The following is a 25,590-nucleotide window of genomic DNA, read 5'->3' on the forward strand; positions in this document are numbered from 1 at the left end:
GTCTTTGATGCATTTCGATATTTTTGGTAGCTTTGTAAAAAGTATTTCACACTTCTCTCTCTTGTAATTGGATGTCTTTGATGCATTTCGATATTTTTGGTAGCTAAATTCGCTTTCTCTTGGAGCTGATTTCTTGATCTTGGATTGGATATGTCCGTTGTTATCTTGTAAGTGATTTTGTTAATTTTTTTTCATGAATAGCTAGTTCTTTTGTGCCCTAATTTATTGAAAATCATTGTAAAGATTGTTAGATTGTGAAATTGCACATGTTACTCATTGAATAACAAGTAAATGAATGTTCCTGGTGGATTGAAGCTTGTTTTCTTCCATGAAAGTCCATAGATCTTGGGTGGGTAATTGTTGAAAAGTAGGTGTTAGGGCATCACTTTTTGGGCTCCTTGTGGAAGGATTTAGCGAAATTTTGAATATCATTTACACCATAGCCAAGGGAAGTAGGCATTGCGTTGAGAAATCAATGGAAACAAGATTAGGGTGATTTCTCTATACTTTGATAACTGTTTGTGATGTTCTTTTACTTTAACTTGATATACTTGTAATTAGCTTCTTCTTTACTTGATTATTATAGTGTTCTTATCATCAAACAACTACCAAACTGTAAAGATCAATAAAACAAGTGGACACAAGATATAGAATACTAGCTAGGGCCAAAACCTCTCCTAGAGAGGAAAACGCACAAGAATTCTTCTCTTCTCATAGAATCTTCAAATGACGAATTTCAAGACCTTTAGACTCCAGACCAAGACCCCTCCAAGACCAAGTCAACCTTTCCTTATGATGAATTTCTCTTTCACAAAGTCAACCCAAGTCAAACACTTGTTCTTTTCCACTACTTTGACCCTTGCATCAAATTTTGGCTTCTTCCTTAAGACCTGCAATTTTTGGCCTTCTTGAAATACCTGCAATTTCACACGTGTGGGAGGAATATTGTAAAACGTATCTCCTTCTTCCTTCGCTTAGGGTGCTTCTCTATCTTTGGTAATTTGGTCTCCAAGTTTGATCCTTTTGACACCAGATTTCAACATTTTAAGATGATTGCAATTTCTGTTTAGTAGTAGCAAAGTGTGCCCTAATTTTCTAGCACGTGTGGAATAATGTGGCCCAAAACAAACTTCAAGATTTCGATCTTTCTTCCTTTAAGTCTCCTCTACTTCACTGGCTTCTTTTTCTTTCTTGTGTGCTTCAATGAGCTTGGTTGATTGTCACTCACAATGAGGTTGAATGCTATTGTATATATACACTTTTATGAGGCTCAAACAACCCTAATGAGGCCGACTTAATCTCTGTAGGCCGACTTATCTTCTTATAGGCCGACTTGGTCTTGGAGGGAGACTTTTGACACTTTTAACTTACAATAAATTCTTTGACTTGATACAAAATGCCCAATAGGGTCTATTACATCTTTTTAACTCTATGACAAAACTCTAGAAGCACACAATCGGTGCTTGACCTAAAAACAATTTGACCTAGAGCATGAAACCCATGCTAAAAATAATAATAATAAATTTTCTTTCTCTTCACATCAAATACATAAAATAAAAAATACATAAGACATTATGAAGACCAAACCTAGTTACATATTTCAACACTCCCTCTTAACTAGGGAGGTATTCATAATACATACAAGGTACATGGACATTCTCATACTAAAGAATTCTCATAAGAAGAGTCAGATTGGTAAGCCATCTCATAAGTTATCTTTTCAGCTTATATCAGTGCATCTCATCATATCAACCAACATTGTCATATAGCAAGGCTTTAACTACCAACTCTATCTCTCCACTAGATTAGAGCACAATGCTGGGGAGAGAATGATTCTAGATACACCTTCATCATTGTCTCTCATGGCACATACCGCATTCGAATGTTCACAAGGTATGTCCGTTTAGGACTATTCATGTCTTGGATTTATACATCCTCAAGGAATTTCCTCCGCGACTACTCTTACCTATTGGATGCCCTACCTCATCCTCAAAGAGTATCGGTATCAGTCTCAGATGCTTACCCAATCCTCCATTCTTTCTTCATAATGTGAAGACAAGAATGATCTGTCTATCTCTCCTTCTCAACTAGGGAGGATCTACTCATTCCTATAAAAGGAATATACCCAAGCTCCCTCTTAACTAACGACTTGTTTCCAACAACACTATTTGTTGTTTGTTGGAGATCATGGAAACAACACAATGGGTGCTTGACCTAAAAATAATTTGACCTAGAGCATGAAACCCATGCTAAAATAATAATAATAAATTTTCTTTCTCTTTACATCAAAATTCAAATACATAAAATCAAGAATACATTAGACATTATGAAGGCCGAACCTAGTGACATATTTCAACACACTGGTCCAAGAAAATTTGGTGATCACCCTTATTCTCCTCCCTTTTTTCTCCTCCCAAATTTTCGGCCTTCCATCCTAGACAACCTAGCTAGGGCACCCCTGTGAAATCCATATAAAGGCCTCTTTATTAACTGTGTTTTGCTGCGACTTATTGCGGCTCATCTTCCACCTTAGATTGTGGTTGTTCCTTTTGTGACTGTGGCTTAGGTTAGGGCATTATGGTATGTGTGTAATCCATGTATAAGGTCTCAGCGTATAGAGTTTATCGCTGTACGTATAGGTGCTTCATGTTGCGACTTAGGGCTTCTAGACAACTTATGATGTTGCGTTCCCTTGACGGACTGCGGCTCCTCTTGTAGCTCCATGTATTTATAGTGGCTACAAACAACGTTTATCATGCGTGTGATGCGTGTATATGCCTGCACGAGCAACGATTGTATGATTGTGTTGTGACTGTGTTGATGCGTGTATCCACGAGCAACGATTATTATTCCAGCATATATAATTGTGATGCGTGTATATGCCTGCACGAGCAACGATTGTATGATTGCGTTGTGACTGTGTTGATGCGTGTATCCATGAGCAGCGATTATTATTCCAGCATATATAATGATATATATATATATATATATATATATATGCCATGACAGCGTGTATGTACAGCGTGTCTAATTCTGTGTATAAGTTTGATTAGTGACCAGCGTAAGTGTCTCTGCCTGCGATTTTATGCCCAACGTATATACCAGCATTGTGCGTATATATATTCATGAAGTTGTTGTTGCGTATCCACATACATTGCTGCGTATTCCAGTTTATATGTTTCCATGAACGACGAAGGGTTTCACTGTTTCCATTGCTGTGAGTATAGATTCACTGCCGCTAGGGCATCATGCTATGTCTTCATACTAGGCCAACGTACTCTTTAATGTTTCTCCTTCTCCAAAAACCCAAGATGTGGAGAGGAGATCACATAAAGAGTGTGTGTGAAATGACTTCAAGTCCTTACATATTTATACTAAAACGTAGAGGTTGAATAGACATGTCTAGTGGGCTTCTGAGCCTACTCAAGTTGCTGGTCGGCTTGATAATAATTTCATAATCAAAATAAATTCATATCTCCATAAATACTTATCGGAATCGGATGATCTTTAGATCAATCCTACACCTCTGGACGAGAGGGATCCAATAAAAATATCAGCTGCCATAAATTAGCCGACTCACATGGAGTTTGGCCCTAGTTGCCAATTTAACACTCCCTCTCAACTAGGTAGAACTCCATCAGCTGATCCATATGTTCGACTGTACTATTTTAGCCATCAGTGCCCTGCACTGCTCTGCTCAACTTTGCTGGCTTTGCTCTGCTCTACTCAGCTCTGCTGGCTTTGCTCAGCTCTGCTGGCTCTGCTCAGCTCTGCTGGCTCTGCTCAGCTCCGCTGGCTCTGCTCAGCTCCACTGGCTCTGCTCAGCTCCACTGGCTCTGCTCAGCTTCGCTAGCTCTGCCCTGCTCTGCTGGCTCTGCTCAGCTTAGCTCTGCTGAACTATGAAGAAGAACATTAATTGAGAATGTCTCATGCCATTCTCTATTGACCCGAAGTCAGTCTCAGAGTGCATACCACTGGTCCTAGACTAGTCTCAACCGACCTGAAGTCTGCTTCATAGTAGGTACCACTCCTACCACTGGTTCTAGACCAGTATCATTTATCCTAGATCAATGGAGGTCATCCTAGCGTAGGGAGTATGGTAGATACAACGATACGTCCATCGGTACTACTATGGTCCCTAACTTCATTTCCCTGCTCATTGATCAGATGAGAGGTACTTCCCATGAGTCCTAGACTGCATGGGTAGGATGTCTCGACTGGAGAACTTAATCAATCCCGTCCTCACAGGAGAACACATCAATCCTGCTACAATCGCCATGGAGAACACACCAATCTAGGCCTCACAGGAGAACACATCAATCTTGCTACAATCGCCATGGAGAACACATCAATCCAGGCCTCATAGGAGAACACATCAATCCAGGCCTCACAGGAGAACACATCAATCCTGCTACAATCGCCATGGAGAACACATCAATCCAGGCCTCACAGGAGAACACATCAATCCTGCTACAATCGCCATGGAGAACACATCAATCCAGGCCTCACAGGAGAACACATCAATCATGCTACAATCGCCATGGAGAACACATCAATCCAGGCCTCATAGGAGAACACATCAATCCTGCTACACAGGAGAGCGAATCATCCTGTTCCACAAGAGAGCGAATCATCTTGTCCCACAAGAGGGCGAATCATCTTGTTCCAGTGCGTACCACCAGGGGAGGATGAGTCACCCTGTGGTCGTATGTTGCTCCAGTAAGAACCGCAAGCCCCCAGAGCTCCCAGAGCTCAATGTATGCAACATGCAGGACCCTTTCACAAAGGTCTCTCCGACGACTCCAAGTCGTTCGAGAAAATCACAAATTTGATCTTTCCCTCGGGCTCTGACAAAGTGTAGTGACCTGTATATCATCTTAATGCAATGGAGCCTCCTTGCTCATCGACTTACCATATCCTAGATGATGTCTATCTGCTGACGAATACGAGATTCCTCAATAATCGAATCCCACCTTTGGTTGTTACAGAGAATCACAGTGGTACGTGTTCAAACAGCTCACTGAAGAGCTTCCCCAACCAGGCAGCTTCATATGAGATCATACTTGTAGATATGTGTCTAGTCTCGACGGTGCTTATGGCAATTGACTTTTGCTTCCTGCTCATCCATTATATTGAAGCAGAATCCAAAGAGAAATAGCACTAAGAAGTGCTCCAGTGATCCTCCACACTACCTTCCTAATCAGCATTTGAATAATCATGCAGTTTCATATTTTCGATAGTGTATCTCAATCCATGAGATATTGTGTCCTGAAGACATCTTAGAAGATTCTTGGCACCAATCTAGTGAGGCTCAACCAAATATGAGCTCACAATGCTAACTGCAAAACATATGTTCAGACGGAGGTTTACCAAGAACTTTCCCAAATCTGGTCCGACATCACTACTGTATGACTTCCTCGAGGTAGTCACAGTCTTGTAGTTTATCATTTCACATCCAGAATCCAACTCCCTCTTACTTCTGCAAGTGAGAGGGTCTGCATAGGTTGTTCTTGTAAGGTGCTAGTATGAGAGGTCTATCATCCACATCCTTGGGGTAATGGTTTGGATTGATTTCACTCCTAGTGAATCTCAGCTTTATTAGACAGTTATTGATCCTCTCATACTATGTGCGGGGTGTCTTGCTTCAAGCCATAGAGGGCTTTCTATCACCTTCATGCTCCTTTTGAATTCAGGCTTCCTTGTCACCATCTGACTCATAGACCTCCGATGCTATGTGTCAATGGACTTCCTGTAACTTAATACAACCCTGAACTCAAGCATCTTTGAAAATTCTATTTTCAAACATGTATCTTTCCATCGACGAATGCCACCTTAAAACCTTCAACTTCCATTCCTAGGGTTCCTTGCTTCCTTTGAGAGTCAGCCATGTCCTTGATGACCAACATCTCTGCCATTCGGACACTCCTTCGCATAAGGGCTGAACTCATAACCAAGACATCTACCTTTCCTTCCACCCTTAGATCCGAACTTGCCAATGAAGTGATCTTTAGGTATGCCATCAGAAGTTCTGTTGTGCCATTCTGATAATATGCTCTGCTTCAACTTCACCCTAAGTGAATTGTGAAAAACCCATTGATCCTTTTGTCTTGTCCCAACTGTCTTTGGTGATTGCTCCTTCACTCTTGCTTGGACATTGTCTTCACCTCAGCTCTGATACCATGTTAGTTTTAGGTATGTTCTATGCTAGAGCAATTTATTTAATTTCTTTTCCATATTAGCAATCACATCAGCATAAAGTAAACTGCAGATAGAACATAAATATAAATCGCAGAAGACAAGCCAAGACAAAAGGACACAAGATTTGGCGCAATCCAAGGACAAACCCCACAATGTGTGGGGAAACCCTTGATTAATTCTTCTTTTATGTTCTTCAAAGTTCAGCAGAGAAAGAGGGAGGGAGAATACATTTACAATAGAAGTCAACACTTTGACTTTTGATATCTGCAAAGATCAGTTGAAGACATATTGCTTCAACTGATTCTCTAAGGTGACTCCTTCACCTATCATAGAGATGCCTCTCGATCATTTGCCACACCCTGCCATGTAGCACCTTGCTGTACCATCACAGTGTGTTGAACCTTGATGACTGAGTTGCTCCTGAACTCATCATCATGTTGCCCTGCTAATGTGCCCATCATGCTGCTGTTATAACTTCTCGTTGCTTCATCATGCTGCAACACTCTCCTTCTGTTGCTTCATTATACAACTATATGTGTATTAGCCTTAGCTGCTTGCTATGGCTTGCAACCTAGCAAAGCAGCTAGGCTATAGTGCAGTCTCAAACTACACAATATCTACAGTGAGGATATACATATACCTTGATTGCTGTGAGATAGATCCATCGTGATTGTTCTCACCAGAATTGTGACAATGCCGAGAATGTTGTTATCTGAAGTTTATAATGCTTCATCCATCTGAGATAGGTACATGATTTAAATACCGAGACTTACTGGTCCTTTTGAGACTTTGATCTTAACCGAGATTGTTGTGACAGAACTACGTTGCTGTTTTAGACCTCTTAGAAAGACATCAAAGTCTGCACCTATACGAAATACTACGCCTGCACCTTATATCACGGATATCTTGTGTCCATCCGAAACCTGTATACGCCTTCCAGCAGTGCAGATCTCTGCTCTCATACTCATCTGAAGTTCCTTCTGCGTTTTCCAGCCAAGGCCTGGCTTGAATGTACCATAAACCCACGAGGTGCAGTCAGGATCTTCATCGAAAATGCCTGCGGCTTCCTCATGACTTGACCGTAGTTTCATTACCTTATTTTGGCTCTATTATCATGACTGCGGCTCTCAGCATTCCTCATAGTGGCTACAACAACTTTTAAGGTGTTTCCGTATCTGCGTATAACGTATTACAGTCTTCATGAACAACATATAAAGGCCTCTTTATTAACTGTGTTTTGCTGCGACTTATAGCGGCTCATCTTCCACCTTAGACTGCGACTGTTCCTTTTGTGATTGCGGCTTAGGTTAGGGCATTATGCTATGCATGTAATCCATGTATAAGGTCTTAGCATATAGATTTTATCGCTGTGCGTATAGGTGCTTCATGCTGCGGCTTAGGGCTTCTGGACAACTTATGATGTTGCGTTCCCTTGATGGTTATACCTCAAGACTGCGGCTCCTCTTGCAGCTCCATGTATTTATAGTGGCTACACACAGCATTTATCATGCGTGTGATGCGTGTATATGCCTCCATGAGCAGTGATTGTATGACTGCGTTGTGACTGTGTTGATGCGTGTATCCACGAGCAACGATTATTATTACAGCATATATATATATATATATATATGATATATATATATATGCCTCCATGAGCAGTGATTGTATGACTGCGTTGTGACTGTGTTGATGCGTGTATCCACGAGCAACGATTATTATTCCAGCATATATAATGATATATATATTCCATGACAACGTGTATGTACAACGTGTCTAATTCTGTGTATAAGTTTCATTAGTCACCAACGTAAGTGTCTCTGCCTGCGATTTTATGCCCAACGTATATACCAGCATTGTGTGTATATATATTCATGAAGTTGTTGTTGTTGCATATCCACATACATTGCTGCGTATTCCAGTTTATATGTTTCCATGAACGGCGAAGGGTTTCACTATTTCCATTGCTGTGAGTATAGATTCACTGCGGCTAGGGCATCATGCTATGTCTTCATACTAGGCTAGCATACTCTTTAATGTTTCTCCTTCTCCAAAATCCCAAGACCTGGAGAGGAGATCACATAAAGAGTGTGTGTTAAATGACTTCAAGTCCTTACATATTTATACTAAAACGTAGAGGTTGAATAGACATGTCTAGTGGGCTTCCGAGCCTACTCAAGTTGCTGGTCGGCTTGATAATAATTTCATAATCAAAATAATTTCATATCTCCATAAATACTTATTGGAATCGGATGATCTTTAGATCAATCCTACACCTCTCGACGAGAGGGATCCAATGAAAATATCAGCTACCATAAATAAGCTAACCCACATGGAGTTTGGCCCTAGTTGCCAATTTAACAATGTTGGTGTCTCCTATAGTAATCTCCAGGTTTGGTTGAATTACCATGGTTGGTTTCCAAGAAAAGTCAAGCCCTAGCTCTAATTTTAGAAGCCTATCTTTAGCGTCATAGGTTGGGAGGTCTTCTTGAGGGTCATTTGCACATAAAACTCAAAGAAGTTAATCATTCTTGACCCTTTCTCTATCCTTGCTTGACCTAGTGATCATATTGGAAGATTTCCTCCCACGATTACTGAAAAACCCTAGGTCTCGCTTGGATTTCTTTCTAGGTCTCTCTAGTGGAGCGAAAACCCGATTTTGAAGAAGAATCAGTTTGCAAAACTTTTAGAGAGGTTTTGCCTCACCTTGGAGGTCTTGATCCTAGGACCTAGACATACTCATCTTCATTGAATATTCATAGCCCTAGGTCTTGACTCTCATTTTAAGGTCTTTCTTGGAGAACTTTTCTTTCATCAAGCCATAATTGAGCCTCCCCTTTGGATGGGCCTTGGAAATCTCTTCATACCTAGTCCTTGATTCTATCATTACAAGTGATTTCCTTCATGCCGAGACTCCTCCCATCGGTGAAAGTCTGTAAAGAGTAGGGGACACTGATTGAGGTGACTGTGGGTTTTTGTCCCATTCTTGTCATTTGGTCTAGTAGTTGACCCTTAGGTGCCCCTCCTAGGACCCCTACTAGATTGTGTGGCAACAATAACCCAACACCCGAAGTTTATATTCCTCTCTCAAAAGTACATTGAAGATTTGTTGAACAAATTTGGCATGGCTGAGTGCAATCCTTTGACCACTCCAATGGAACAAAATTTAATACTCACATGCACAGAAGGAAATGAATTCAAGGATGCAACAAAATATAGACAACTCATGGGAAGTCTTAACTACTTGACTACTACCAAACCGAACATTTCATTCGCTATTGGAATCCTCTCCATGTTTATGCAATTGCCTTGTGAGGGTCATTGGTCTGCTACAAAAAGAGTTCTAAGTTACTTGAAGGGAACTCAATTATACAGGGGTGGATGACTTTAGCTTGATTGGATACTTTGATTCAGATTTTGATGGTGATGAAGAGAATGGAGTATTTACTTCAGGTTATGTTATGAGTTTGGATCAAGAGCTGTCCCCTGGAGGTCACAGAAACAATAAATTCCAACAGATTCCACAACAAAGGAAAAATATGTGGCAACTGTAGAAGCAATGAAGGAAATTGAATGGCTCAGGAAAATTCTTGAAGATTTGCAGGAGAAACAAATGCATTCTACTCCTCTTTTGATTGATAATACTTCCGCAATAAAATTGCCAAGAACCTGAAGTTCCATGATTGTACCAAGCATATCAATACAAAGTATCATTTGATTCGACATCATGTTGAGGCCAAGACTATTCAGCTATGCCATTATTTCACAAATGAGTAGATTGTAGACATCTTCACCAAATCGCTTGGAAGAGAAAAGTTTGAAAGATTCAAAATGATGCTTGGACTCACCAACATCCCTTCAAATTAAGGGGGAGAATGTTGACACCTAATCTTTAGGGATTAGGAAAACATTGTAAATATTGTAAATAAGAATATGAGAAGGTGAAGAGACACTGGAATATGAATTCCAAGAGTCTCCCTCTCAATATATATATCGATAATTTCTCTTAACGGAAAAGCATCATTCATGGAGTTACCAATGCTTGGCTTGACAAAAGTGAAAAGCATAAAACCCTTTACCACAGAATTAAAGACATGAAATCCCATAATACTGAATCCATCCTACACGGGGTTCTGTGGTAGAGCCATACACCAATAGATTTTCTGACGAGTTCTGATCTGCATAAAGGAGTGACTTTATTTTTGGGATCCCAAAGGATTTTGCAGTTTTGGAATTCTTCCAAGTTCATAAATATTATTGCAAGATTGGATTGATCTTCCTCAAGTCTTTTCACCAATGCTGCTGTTGGTTTCCCAAATACGTTTGTATCAGCATTAAAGGAGGGAGACTAAGAGGTACTGGGGGAGGTTTGTGGAGTATAAATGAAGATGGGAAGCCATGGCCATCATGACTTTGGATCAGGTGCAGGAGGGAAACCCTAGCAGGAGCGCTCAGGAATTGGACATTTTGCTGGATGTTAAATGCTAAGTTTCCAAAGTAATAATCCTTCATGGATGATTTTAGTAGTAATGGGTAGTTGTTTTCCTGCACCGGTTTAGTTATAATATGAAGTTGTTGTCTGCAATGGGAACCTCTTTGCTAAATCTGATTCCTTTGTGCTCAACCAGACTGTGAACATTTATTTAGTGGAAAGTTGAGTATTTCAACTTAATGAGGCATGCTCATTTCCTATGTGGAGAAACAGAATTCTCTAGTTCTCTGTCTAATATCTTATAGCCTGGAAGGTTTATCCAGACTTATGTAATGGCTCCCATTGAGTTATAGGATTACGTTCATAATAGACACATGGATAGTTTAGGGTAGGGTCAACAATATGTAAATAATATGCAAATAGAAATTGATACAAGGGCACCCGGATATCACCCCTATGGAATTTGGCCTTAGATAGGTGTGTATTGAACTTGAGAGTAGTATCTAACAGGGTACTGAAGCTAGATTATGTGTCAAAACTTGAAGGTGACACATATGATGCACAGTGCGTATGTAGGTGAAAAAGCTTCTCAACCTTTGTTGTTTCCTATATGTCATGAAATATTCATGATGCTACTTTGTATCAAGAAATATTCATGATCTTAAGTAAACAATTTGCTGTGTTCATCATTTCAGGGATGTATTTTTATTTTCGATAATTTTTTAGTTCTACTGTGGGGTGTATATATGCAGTTTATAATCAGCACTGCCTATGTATCATTTGAGTTGCCAGAGAATTTTATCTTTATGTTAGATTTAGTACAGACTAGGGTTTTCTTGTGTGCTATGCTGATTGTGAAACCTCATTGCTCAATAATCTACATTTCTATTGTTGAAAGCAATGTTGTCAGAGTCGGATTCTTTTAAGACTAAGCTGGCCTGTGACTCGGGAATACTTGTCAGACTCTTTTGAGATTCGACAAAGAGAAAAAATACTCAAAATATGAGCTGACGAGTTTCAGAGGAGTCTGGCAAGTGGAGAGTATGACAGATGAGTCTCTAGGAGTTTATCTTTTCAGCGGTGACTTGGCGAGGCTCGGCAAGACTCAGGAGCCCAGAAGGAGTCTGACAACATTGGTAGAAAGCAAGCAGAGTTAGATCACTTTTACGTTGTGTCTTTACTGTACTGTACATTGCATTGGAGATTTTTTCTATTACTATTTGAACTCAGAATTACTTATCAGAAGGGTAGATATGGAATTGCAAGATAAATGTATCACAAGATGAATTTAATTTATCACGTCTTAAATCTGTCTGGATATGATTCATAGAAGGTTTGTTCTATTCTAAACCTTTTTACTTTAACCTTTTTTGCAGCCCTCAGTCAGAAAGCAGCATAATGCAGGGTACAAGCACAAGGTATGATCATTTGCATCAGAAGCATTATAACATAATTCAAAGCTAAGAACGAATATCATTTTTTACAAAATAGTTTCTGTAGTCTGATGGATATATTATTCTAGGCAAATGTTCGGGCATATTATCAACAATTTGAAGAGCAGCAAACTCAAAGTTTGATAGATCAGAGGGTCAAGGAACATCTTGGTCAGACAGCAGCTTTCCAGCAGCAAGTTGGTGCCGCCTTGCAGCATCATCTTGCTTCTATACAGGCTGGGCAACAGAGGCCTCGTATTCCAATGTTACAACCACCTACTTTGCCTGTACCGGGATCTACACAGGTACCGAATGGCCTGTCAATGTTACCTACTGTTCGCCCCCCTGTCCTAATGCGACCTCCAATAATTCCTCCAGGTATGCCAAGATGGTACCTAGTTTCCAATGTTTATTAATAATCAATGCATTGACCGCAGGCTGCTTAGCTATTATCTGTTATGAAATGTCCGTCATTCATGGTTTTTTGTAATAGGTGGTTATAATGATGTCTAGCATTACTGGAACCTTTTTGTTTCTAGTAGTCTTTTCTTTTTTTGTATATGTCATGTCTCAATGAGTATGAGTATCAAGAGTTTATTATATTTTTTTTTGTTATTTTTGGGTTGCTTCTTATTCCTTTTTGCTTCATAACAGTATCTCGGTGGACTCTTATTCTAAACAGGCTATGGTGTATCTTTGGGGACATCTCCAATGATTAGATCTCCTGGTGCAGCGGTTACTTCACCTCCAGGTGTAGCACAGTCCAATGGGTTGCCAAGGCCACCTACCCTGACTCCCCCAGTTTTCACAGGGGTAACAGCATCTACAGCCACATCATCACCAATGTCAAATGTCCTTACATCTAATCCACCTATTTCTGGTCCTTCTGGTATGTATCAAAATCAAGAACCAAATTCTATTCCTACAGGTGGAGCTTATGGAACGTACTGATACAACTATGCAGCAGACCTAGCTAGTTTTTCTGAACAGAGTACATCAGTGACCCGCCCCAAACTGTCCTATGGAACTCTAAGCCACCTAGAGTATCTTCTTATCCAGCTTATTATGCTCATTCTACTCCAACAATACCTTCAGCTGCGGCTCCAGAGATATGTATAGTTTCTACCAAGTTCCTAAATCCATATCCCAGTAATCAATCTGCTACTAATATGAGTGTGACCTCGTATGGAAAACTTGCAGGATAATGAAGCGGAAGGTTACATTTATGATTGTGGCTAAGTAATATTTTATTTGTACTTTTGTTCTGCTATGCTTAGGTTTTGAATCTATTTTCTCTCCTGTTAACTTAATGTTAAGCAAGCAGCGAAAGTCTTTTTTAGCATAGATTATCTCAATTCTATTTTGACTGTTTAACAAGAGCTTTAGATACTGCAATAGATTCATAGAATCCAAAGGTAATAGGATTATCCTATGGAAGAGAAGTGGATAAATCTCTACTGAATTCAAGGTGATGATTTAATGGTTGGTCGCTTTTATTTCCTCATTTGCATTCCAAATAGCCAGTGAAACACTTTTTTCTCTAAAGAGCAAGGCTTATAAGGTTCCTTTGTACAGTAATCAAGGTATAAGGTGTTTCAATTATGTTTGTGAACTTTTGTTAGGGGAACAATATTAAGCTGAAACTTTTTTATGGGTAAGCTGGTATATATTGTATTCTTCCTCTCATTATCCAAGCAAGGAATGCGGCTACATTTTGGGTATATCTAACTCCTATTTTTAAGATATCATCCTTCTTGAGGTTTTGTTGTGTTTTCATAGAATCCAAATTCCGAAATACCCGCGGATATTGCACTGCTTTTATGTTTGTTGTTTCAATCCTACATAGATCACAGTTACTATTGTAATTTTGCAAACACTTATTTTAACAATGACAGTGTGCACCAACATTTGTTTTTGCGTTTTTGTTTGAGCTCTTTATTTGGGTGGAGTTGTGGCAATTGATTCTTTGACTGCTTTGTCAACAACCATTAATCAAGCATTAGAGCATACTGTAACACTGCTGGATATTGGCATGGCATTTGGAAAAGACTGTCCATCCCAGAGTTACAAGAAAGTCCCCCTCCCCCCTTACTCCTACTCCCAAAGCATGCTCCATGTCTCAGTCAAAATTGTGAGTGTGGTTCACTGTTGCCTTGAAAATGAGTTGAAGCTCACTTGAGCTTGTACTGAATCTAGTGTGCTCCCGACAATCAATTCAACAGTCTCAAAATTCTTCATTGTGCCAATGAAAGTCTCCCATGGAATTCAATTTCTTGGGGCTCTTTTTTATTTTCTTGGCATGTAGGGCTCAAGGAAAGGTCCTGATAGTCCCCACAACTCATCACTAGGGATTATAGTGATTAAACATCCTATTTCACTCAATTTGCTCTAATGAGTCATTCCATCACTCATCTTACCAGCTGTTGAGTAGATTTGTCAGGTGTTGGAAGGTTGCCAGTTGTCACATTCAGATGTTGTTGGAGCATCGAAAAGGTAAGCTCTAAACCCATTCTAGCTTCTTTCCCACTACCCCTTCCCCTCTGGCTCCTCCCTTTTGTTGCATGTTTTCGATGTTGGATATTCTCTTCTCCCATTCTTTCCTATTCCTCATTTTCCTTCATTCTATTGCAAGTTTTTCTCAGAAGGCATGATGGATATGTGGTGTATGCTATTATTTTTTTTTATGATGGTGTTGATAAGCAATGACATTGATGGGGAAGAATATGGAAATCCTCATGGTGAGTATGGCCTGTGCTATGAAGGAGGAAGATGTACAAGGGGTTGAAGTGGATGACATTGAAATTGATGGTGAAGTTAAAAACCAAAAATATCTCAACATAAGTATGTGACAAGGCTTGGGGGGAGAAAGGGGCTAGAACTACTATATTTACATGTCCCCCATTGTATGAGATTTACACAAGTTCATCCACTTATGTTTGGAATCATCTTTGTGGGTTATTGCTTAGTGATATAAGCAAGAGCTTATGAATGATAAGTTACACCGATGTACCAAGGGAAGATTTGGACGTACAAAAAAATAAACATGAGGTTCGATCCAATGCCTAATATAGAATATCTAGTGGTCTAACTCCACTCCTCCATGCCCCATACATACAAGGTGTAGAACAATAATAGATTTTCTTGACTTGAATGGTAGGAATGAGATGGATGCAAAAGTGTGCAAGTTTCTCTATGCAGGGGTCATAACTTTTGATGTCCTTCGCTTACCTATTGGTATGATATGGTCACTTCCATCTGGCATCAACGATGCTCCTAAAGAATATGGGAGCTTTGTGTATGACAAAGCCAGAAGCATGTTACTTGAAAACGAAGTCACACGGTTTGGGTTTGGTTTTGGCAACGTTAAAATTCGATTCAAGTTTGAATTTTCTGATAAGGTTCGACCTTAGGGTCAGATATATATATATATATATATATATATATATATATATATATGTGTGTGTATATGTATATATATATGTGTATATGTATATATATATATATATATATATATGTATATGTATATGTATATGTATATACATATGTATACATATATATATACATATACATATACATATATATATATATATATATATATATGTATATGTATATACATATGTATATATATATATATATATATATATATATATATATATATATATATATATATATATATATATATATATATATATATATAACATAAAAAATAAGAATTCACATTAATAATTTAGAAACACATGAATATGAAGAAATGGTTACATTGACACACAACCGACAAATATAACATAAAAAATAAGAATTCACATCAATAATTTAGAAGCACATATGAATATGAAGAAATGGTTACATTGACATACAACTGACATGCATGATGAGAAATACAATCACACCCTAGTAATTAGAATTCGATAACCTTGAAATTCAAGAAAAAAAATGGACAATTAAAATTTTTTGGTAATAAAATTCAACATTTAAGTTAGACATATTACAAAATTTAAAAAATAGGCCATCTAAAACTTTATTTCTCCTATTGCATAGAACTGCGCATAATTAATACCTTCTAAGTCAATTTGAGATCTTATAATCACAAATGGTGATTAAAATACACAATAGTGATTAAATAAAATTAACTTGCCTTTATAAATTAGTTTTTCCATTAATGTGGACATATGACAACGAGATAATTTTGGCAAAAAACAACCTACAAGTTGGAGGTTGGCGAAATCATGAATTAACCCACGATTTGTGTGAACTAACCCACGAACTGTGCTTCAAGACGACTCTAGACTGAAGAAGGATGAAGGCAAGGGTGTAGGGGATTGGGTGGAGGAAGAAAATTGTATGTGCCCATCATAGAGGAACTAATGTAGCGTCAGGTAGCAGTCGACTTGATCCTTAGGGCAAATGGAACCATAAGGAGCGAGCAACCAGGGTTATATTTTTTCACTTTTTTGATTTCCATTTCCAAAGCTAAATTTCAATGAACCTGTACAACTATAGTGCCGCATCTCGTCCATTTGCCGCACCTTACCATGTAGTACCATCATGCTGCCCATGCATCATCATGCTACTTATGATCTCATACATCACTGAGCTGCCCATACATCATATTGCCCATGATCTACATCATGCTGCCCATGCATCATCATGCTGCCCATGATCTCATACATCAATGAGCTTCCCATACATCATGTTGCCCATGCATCATCATGCTGCCCATGATCTCATACATCAATGAGCTTCCCATACATCATGTTGCCCATGCACTCATACATCATGCTACTACACTATCCTTCAGTTGCTTCATTATACACCCATATGCATATTCCTTCCAGCATACCCATCTTAAACTATCCTTCTATTTGCATGCTGTCACCTACAACAATCCAATATTATGACAGTAGCTGGATCCTATCCTTGTTAAGTGCTGCGGCTAGGGGACTGTGGTATTCATTTCTATAGGTCCTCTCCATGATAGAACCTATTTAAGACAATGTATAGGTCTGCGTAAACCTTCACATTGCGTATTGGCTTGGCAGCTACAAATCTCCTTTTATCTGCGGCCAGATCTCCTTGACATGACTGCAGCTTCTTCTTCCTCCATTGATTGCGTGAACAGGTCTGTGTTTAGGCTACTACAGGCAGCATATGAAGGCTTCTAGGACAGCGTATCAATTGTCTCCCTTGATTGCGTTTTAGGGCTGCTACATTATTGCGGCCAGATCTCCTCTAATTGTGGCTCCATGCCTTGATAGCGGTTCCTTTTCATGACTGCGTATAACTGCATCTAGGGCATCACATTGCTGTGCGTATAGTTGCTTCCCATTGCTTAACCGATTAGGGCATCATACAGTAGCGAGGGCATCATCCTCTTTAGTATCTCCCCTTCTCCAAAAATCCAAGATGTGGAGAGGGGATCACCTTAAGAATGTGTGTTACAAATGACATCAAATCCTCTTTTATTTATACCAAAAACAAATACGTTGAATAGGCATGATATTTGGGCTTCTTGAGCCTACATAAGTTGCTGGTCGGCTTGATAATAATTCCATAATCAAAATAAATTAATATCTCCATAAATACTTATCGGAATCGGATGATCTTTAGATCAATCCTACACCTCTCGACGAGAGGGATCCAATAAAAATATCAGTTGCCATAAATAAGCTGACCCACATGGAGTTTGGCCCTAGTTTCCAATTTTAACACTCCCTCTCAAATAGGGAGAACTCCATCCGTTGATCCATATGTTTGGCTGTACTATCTCTGCCATCAGTGCCCTGCTCTGCTCTGCCCAGCTTTGCTCAGCTCTGCTCTGCTTAGCTTTTCTCGGCTCTACTGGCTCTGCTCTGTTTTGCTGAGCTTTGCTGGCTTTGCTCTGCTCTGCTCGGCTCTGTCGACTCTGCTGGTTCTTCTCTGCTCAACTTAGCTCTACTGAACTATGAAGAAGAAGAATTGATCGAGAATGTCTCATACCATTCTCCACTGACCCGAAGTCAATCTCAGAGTGCGTACCACTGGTCCCAGACCAGTCTCAGCCGACCCAAAGTCAGCGTCATAGTGGGTACCACTCCTACTACTGGTCCCAGACCAGTATCATCAGTCTTAGAGAGTGTACCACTGGTCCCAGACCAGTCTCAACCGACCCGAAGTCAGCGTCATAGCATGTACCACTCTCACTGGTCCTAGACCAGTCTTCCACTGACCCTAAGTCAGTCTTAGAGTATGTACAACTGGTCCCAGACCAGTCTCAGTCAACCCGAAGTCAGCGTCATAGTAGGTACAACTCCTACCACTGGTCCCAGACCAGTCCTCAACTGACCCTAAGTCAGTCTCAAAGTATGTACCATTGGTCCCAGACCAGTCCTCAACCGACCTGAAGTCAGCATCATAGTAGGTACAACTCCTACTACTGGTCCTAGACTAGTCCTCCACTGACCCTAAGTCAGTCTCAGAGTATGTACCACTGGTCCCAGACCAGTCCTCAACCGACTCGAAGTCATTGCCATAGTAGGTACAACTCCTACAACTGGTCCCAGACCAGTATCATTGATCCTAGATCAATGAAGGTCATCCTAGCATAGGGAGTACGGTAGATACAATGATGCGTCCATCGGTACTACTATGGTCACTATCCTCATTTCCCTGCTTATTGATCAGATAAGAGGTACTTCCCATGAGTCCCAGATTACATGAGTAGGATGCCTCGACAGGAGAACTTAATCAATCCTGTCCTCACAGGAGAACTAATTATCTTGCTACACAATCGCCATGGAAAACACATCATCCAGGCCTCACAGGAGAGCTGGTCATCCTGATACATAATCTTCATGGAGAACACATCATCCAGACCTCACAGGAGAACTAATCATCTTGCTACATAGTCGGAATGGAGAACTCATCATCTAGACCTCACATGGGAACTAATCATCCTACTACACAGGAGAGCGAATCATCCTGTCCCATAAGAGAGCGAATCATCTTGTCCCACAAGAGAGCGAATCATCTTGTCCATAGGAGAGCAAATCATCCTGTCCACAGGAGAGCGAATCATCCTGTCCCCCAAGAGAGCGAATCGTCTTGTCCCAGTGTGCACCACCAGGGGAGGGTGAGTCACCCTGTGGTCGTATTTTTCTCCCGTAAGAACCGCAAGCCCCCAGAGCTCCCAGAGCTCAATGTATGCAACATGCAGGAGCCTTTTACAAGGGTCTCTCGACGACTCCAAGTCGTTCGGGAAAATCACAAATTTAATCTTTCCCGGGGCTCTGACAAAGTGTAGTGACCTGTACATCATCTCAATGCGATGGAGCCTCCTTGCTCATCGACTTACCATATCCCAGATAAGGCAATATCTGATGTCTATCTGCTGGAGCAATCATTGAATACGAGATTCCTCAATAATCGAATCCCACCTCTGGTTGTCACTAAGAATCAAAGTGGTATTCATCATGTGTACTCACTGAAGAGTTTCCACAACCATGCAACTTCATACAAGGTCATACTCGTAGTTATGTATCCGGTCTCGGCGGTACTTCTAACAACCGACTTCTGCTTCCTGCTCATCCATGATATCGAAGTAGAATCTAAAGAGAACCAGCACTGAGAAGTGCTCTAGTGATCCTCCACACTGCCTGCCCAGTCAGCGTTCGAATAATCATGCAGCTTTCATATTTTCGGCAGTGTATCTCAATCCATGAGAGATTATGCCCCAAAGATATCTCAGAAGATTCTTGGCACCAATCCAGTGAGGTTCAACCAAACATGAGCTCACCATGCTAACTGCAAAACATATGTCCAGAATCCAACTCCCTCTGTCTTCTACAAATGAGAGGGTCTGCACCTGTCAGACATAGGTGCCGGTATGAGAGGTCTGTCATCCACAACCTTCAGATGGTTTGGTTCGATTTCACTCCTAGTGAATCTCAACTTCATCAGACAGCTATTGATCCTCTCATACTATGCCTGGGGTGTTTTGCATAGAGGGATTTCTACCACCATGCATACATGAGATTCCCGATCATGAATCTCAAACTCGGGTTGTTTCAAACCTGTGGACCTGTGGCATGAGGGGAATGGTACCCTTACAAGATTTTCTTCTGGTGCAGCGTAGACATGTACCTTCATGCTCTTTTTTTTGAATTCAGGTATCCCTGTCACCATCTGACTCATAGACCTCCGGTGCTGAGTCAATAGACATGGTCCCCAGTGGACTTCCTGCAACTTGATACAACCTTGAACTCAAAAACATCTTTGAAAAATCTATTTTCAAACACGTACCTTTTCATCAATGAATGCCACCCTATAACCTTTGAATTCCATTGCTGAAATGGACACCAGGTTATTCTTGCGATCAAGTACATAAAAGAGATTCTTTAAATGAATCGATTTACCCTCATTCAATTGAGGGATAACATTCCCTACACACTTTCTGGGATAGGTGGCATCAGCTCCAAGTATAATCCCACGATTATTTATCCAATGAAGTGCCTAGGGTTCCTTGCTTTCTTTGAAGAGTCAACCATTTCTCCTTGATGAACTGTATTACTTGTCATTCCCTTGACCCTGGAATGATTTGTTTATCTTCATCAAGAGAAGTGTCTCTGCCATTCAGACACTCCTACACATAACGGCCGAACTTATTGCAACCAAGGCTTCTGCCTTTCCTTCCATCCTTAGATCCAAACTTCCCAATAAAGTGATCTTTAGATGGGTCATTAGAAACTTCCACTACGCCATTATGATAATATGCTCTGCATTGACTTCATCCTTTATGAACTTAGAAGAGAGATGTGGAACCTATTGATCCTTTTGTCTTGTCCCTAATGTCTTCGGTGATTGCTCTTTCACTCTTGCTTGGGCATTGTCTTCACCTCAGCTCTGATACCATGATAATTTTAGGTATGTTCTATGTTAGAGCAATTTATTTAAATTTTCACAGTTAGCAATCACATCAGCATTAAGATAAACTGCAGATAGAACATAAATATAAATCGCGGAGGACAAGCCAAGACAAGAGGACAAAAGATGCGGCGCTAGCCAGGGACAAACCCCACAATGTGGGGAAACCCTTGATCAATTCTTCTTTTATGTTCTTTAAAGTTCAGCAGAGAAAGTGAGAGAGTACATTTACAATAGAAGTCAACACTTTAATTTTTGATATCAACAGAGATCAGTTGAAGACATATTGCTTCAATTGATTCTCTAAGGTGACTCCTTCACCCATCATAGTGCTGCATCTCGTCCATTTGCTGCACCTTACCGTGTAGTACCATCATGCTTCCCATGCATCATCATGCTTCTCATGATCTCATACATCACTGAGCTGCCCATACATCACACTGCCCATGATCTACATCATGTTGCCCATGCATCATCATGCTGCTCATGATCTCATACATCACTGAGTTGCCCATACATCATGCTGCCCATGATCTACATCATGCTGCCCATGCATCATCTTGCTGCCCATGCATCATCATGCTGCTCATGATCTCATACATCACTGAGCTGCCCATACATCATGTTGCCCATGATCTACATCATGTTTCCCATGCACTCATACATCATGCTGCTACACTATCCTTCAGTTGCTTCATTATGCAACCATATGCATATTCCTTCCAGCAGACCCATCTTAAAATATCCTTCTATTTGCATGCTGTCACCTACAGCAATTCGATATTATGACAGCAACTGGATCCTATCCTTATTAAGTGTTGCGGCTAGGGGACTATGCTATTCATTTCCATAGGTCCTCTCTGTGATAGAACCTATTTAAGACAACATATAGGTCTGCGTAAACCTTCACACTCCGTATTGGCTTGGCAGCTATAGATCTCCTTTTATCTGCGGCCAAATCTCCTTGAAATGACTGCGGCTTCTTTTTCCGCCATTGACTGCGTGAACAGGTCTGCGTTTAGGCTGCTACAGGCAGCATATGAAGGCTTATAGGACAGTGTATCAATTGTCTCCCTTGACTATGTTTTAGGGCTTCTACGTTATTGCGGCCAGATCTCCTCTAACTGTGGCTCCATGCCTTGACAACGGTTCCTTTTCATGGCTGTGTATAACTGCATCTAGGGCATCACATTGCTGTGCGTATAGTTGCTTCCCATTGCTTAATGGATTAGAGCATCATACGGTAGCTAGGGCGTCATCCTCTTTAGTATCTTTCCTTCTCCAAAAACCCAAGATGTGGAGAGGAGATCACCTTAAGAATGTGTGTCGCAAATGACATCAAATCCTCTTCTATTTATACCAAAAACATATAGGTTGAATAGGCATGATGTTTGGGCTTCTTGAGCCTACATAAGTTGCTGGTCGGCTTGATAATAATTCCATAATCAAAATAAATTCATATCTCCATAAATACTTATCGGAATCGGATGATCTTTAGATCAATCCTACACCTCTCGACGAGAGGGATCCAATAAAAATATCAGCTGCCATAAATAAGCTAACCCACATGGAGTTTTGTCCTAGTTGCCAATTTTAATAGAAGGTGAGAGGAAGGAAGGAACAAGCAAAGAAGATCAAGATCAAGCATCTATAACAGTATTCTTTGCAGGTATTGATTTGCATTTGTATTTTCCTTGCTAGATTCAGCATGCATGGTATTGCATGTGGTTCTTTTGCTGTTATGGCATGGGTTTTTCCAATGTGACAATGTTTTCATCATAGCCTTGTCATTTCCAAATGGCCATGGTGTGATGGGGTTCTAATGTTTTGGTTGAGCTAGATTGCTTGATGGATTCAGTGAGGTGGATCTCCGAATGATAGAACACATGGGGCTTAGTAACCTCTAAACCAGACTGTGAGTTGCGGTAAAGACAGATTTTTTGTTGCCTCAGTGGGCCTAGGAATCCTTGCCAGTGATTTGTAGGATATACGGTAAAGCCAAGAGGTGGATTGCTCTCAGTTGGGCCTAGTAATCCCGGGCTGGGATATGCGGTAAAGCTTGGAGAGTGGGTCTCTGTTTAGGGCATAGTGATTCGGTGTGGATTGTAGTAAACCTTGAGAACTAGGAGACAGGAAAATTCCTCATGGTGTAGTTAGTGAAATCCGGTGGCATCCATGCTTGTTTGGCCTAGTGATCTGGTGGATGTCATGGTAAACCCTATTATTACATGTTTATTGTGTTGGCCTAGTGATTCAGGATGAATTACAATAAAGCTTGGTTTCTATTGATGAGGGTGAAGTGGTTTAGCCTTGAGATGCCCTGGTTGGTTCTTTTGCTTTGAGTCCCACTTTCATGCTTTAAATATGGCACACGGGTGAATGGATGAAAAGAGATTTGTCTCAACCATTCTATGGTCGGGTGGAACATGGTAGTCCCATCTCGGGTTTGGATTTTGCATCATCAATATGAGGTTATTTTTCCTTGTAATATATGAGTATTATATTGGTTTATAGGTGGATCATATCGCTGTGATTTACTTGGTATTTTTGTTGTTATTATGTTGGTTATGTATATGTTTTATGACAGTGGCTATGTATGGCTCTCATCATGTTTTTACTTGTAAATGGATGAACAATGTATTTATGACTTAATAGATGATAATACAACAAATGATATAAGAGAACAATGCTTCATAGCGATTCTCAGATAAGGATGAGACTCCTATGCTTAAATTTGTTGTTTACACTTGTAGATTACATATTTTGGATATATTTGAGGAAATGTCTATCATGGCTAGTGGGGGTTTAGTTTAGGGATTGTTCAAGTATTTGCATTTACATCATTGTTTCTTTGTTATATTTCTGTTTTGGAGGTGTCATTCAATTCTGGGTAGTGTCTTGGGCTAAAGTGGCTCAGATCCTGGGGACGCTAACACAACATTGAGCAAAATAGTCCCTAGATGCTGGCATGCCTTGTCATGAGAGTGTCCAGAGCCTCTTAGACGTTGTCAGGCCCATAGCATGGGAGCGTCCATAGGTCAAGTGGTCTAAAACCAAAGTGGGACCTAGGGGCTAGCTACCTGAGTGGTTGGGATGGTTCTTGAGAGTCTTGTAGCTGATGTGGAAGGTTTGAATGTTGTGTTTCCTTCGATCCCACTTTCTTAAGGTCACATAAGAGGTTGAATACAATCATAGTAGCCTCTCGTCACATGTTTACCTCGGTTGGCCGATTACTTGGGTAAAAGTGGGAGGATGGTGTTACCGAGTAGTATTAGAGCATGGTTCACCCCTCGGACTAGATGGTAGTGTGTTGGTCATGCATTCATGTCGTTTGCATGTGTGTTAATCATTCTTGTGATCTATGTGATTGTTGCATATGCATGGTGTCATTCATGGTTGTAGTGATGTCGCCATGTGAATGGGGATGTTGTTGTCGTAAAGTATGTCGTAATGAGTGTATGATTGGTTACATGTTGTTTATGCTTGTGTATTGTCAGTGTACATTGGTATTGTTGTGTTGTCATGCATGAGGTCATGGTACGTGTAGTTGAAATGGTCATGCATTGATGACTGGACTCTAGCTAGATTGATGGTTACATGGTTATGGGCTTATGTGTTATATGTATATATGCTGTTATGATTATGTTATACATGTATTATGCTAATTGGTTGATCTTGTAGATGAGATACCTTCCCTGAATTATGCTAAGGTACATTGGTTTATTTTGATTTGGTTTAGCTGACATAGTATGCCTTGCAGGAAAGAGATCAACACTCGAACACGTCGAATTCACTTTTAGCATCTGCAATTTTAAAGTATTGGTCGATTAATGGGATATGGTCCAGGTCCAAGGCATCAGAGGCCTTTGGGGTTTCCTGAGTTGTAGAGGGGATGGCAGAGGGCTTGTCCTTTTTCTTGGGGGCCATGATATAACATAGTTGTAATGTTGAATGACAGAAAGGTGCAGAGGTAGTTAACAGGACACTTCCAGTTACAGGCTCGCCTTAACATAGAATTTGCAGAAAAGAACAGTGAATAGAAACAATGAAAGAACAGTAGAAGAAAGGCAGATGTAATGGGGGAGATGAATATTTATAAGAAATTAAGACCACCGTTACAACAAGGGGATATTGTTGATCGGCTAATCAAGAAATTAATGCATTAATGGGAAGGAAGAGCAACAACGGGTAGGATGGCAACTAATACATAGGAATGGTTAAGAGGTATCGAGTGAGGGCACGTGGCATGGAGTGATTGGAGGATGGAACGGGAGGAGTGACCGTTGGCATAGTATCGGGAAGCGCGGGAGTGTGGATGACGGATTTCGGAGGGGGGGTAGTGGTAAGCGTTTGGAGCGAGGGTGGTGCGAAGTGTTGAGGGAGCGCCACGTACGTGAGGGGCCCACGCTGGACAAATTGTTTTTCACACCCCCCCTCGTCACTATCTCATTTCGTGGTGAGGGGGTGCAAAGCGCTTCCCCGCCATTGATATGGGCGGGAAGGCCGACAATTGTCGATCTTTGCACGAGATTTATTACTTGGTTAAAAAGAATAAAATGTGTTTATTTACAAATATTAATCGCTCCTTTTAACAAGGTAATTAAATGATAATGAAAATTAATCTAACTAGGG

At 40.4% G+C, this 25,590-nt stretch overlaps 1 pseudogene across 1 annotated transcript in view; it reads left to right on the forward strand.

Moving 5' to 3' along the window:
- LOC149246044 (uncharacterized) overlaps window positions 1-13,564 on the forward strand; it is a 153,135-nt pseudogene extending 139,571 nt beyond the window's left edge. Inside the window, exons 3-5 of the transcript XR_016266516.1 lie at window positions 12,004-12,045; window positions 12,150-12,438; window positions 12,743-13,564. The product of XR_016266516.1 is annotated as an uncharacterized LOC149246044 (transcript). The remainder of the gene's footprint in view (window positions 1-12,003; window positions 12,046-12,149; window positions 12,439-12,742) is intronic.
- Window positions 13,565-25,590: the final 12,026 nt, after the last annotated feature.

Source organism: Pinus tabuliformis, chromosome 7, assembly GCF_031772625.1.
Source record: "Pinus tabuliformis cultivar Carrire ecotype Pingquan chromosome 7, CPIR1, whole genome shotgun sequence".
NCBI lineage: Eukaryota > Viridiplantae > Streptophyta > Pinopsida > Pinales > Pinaceae > Pinus > Pinus tabuliformis.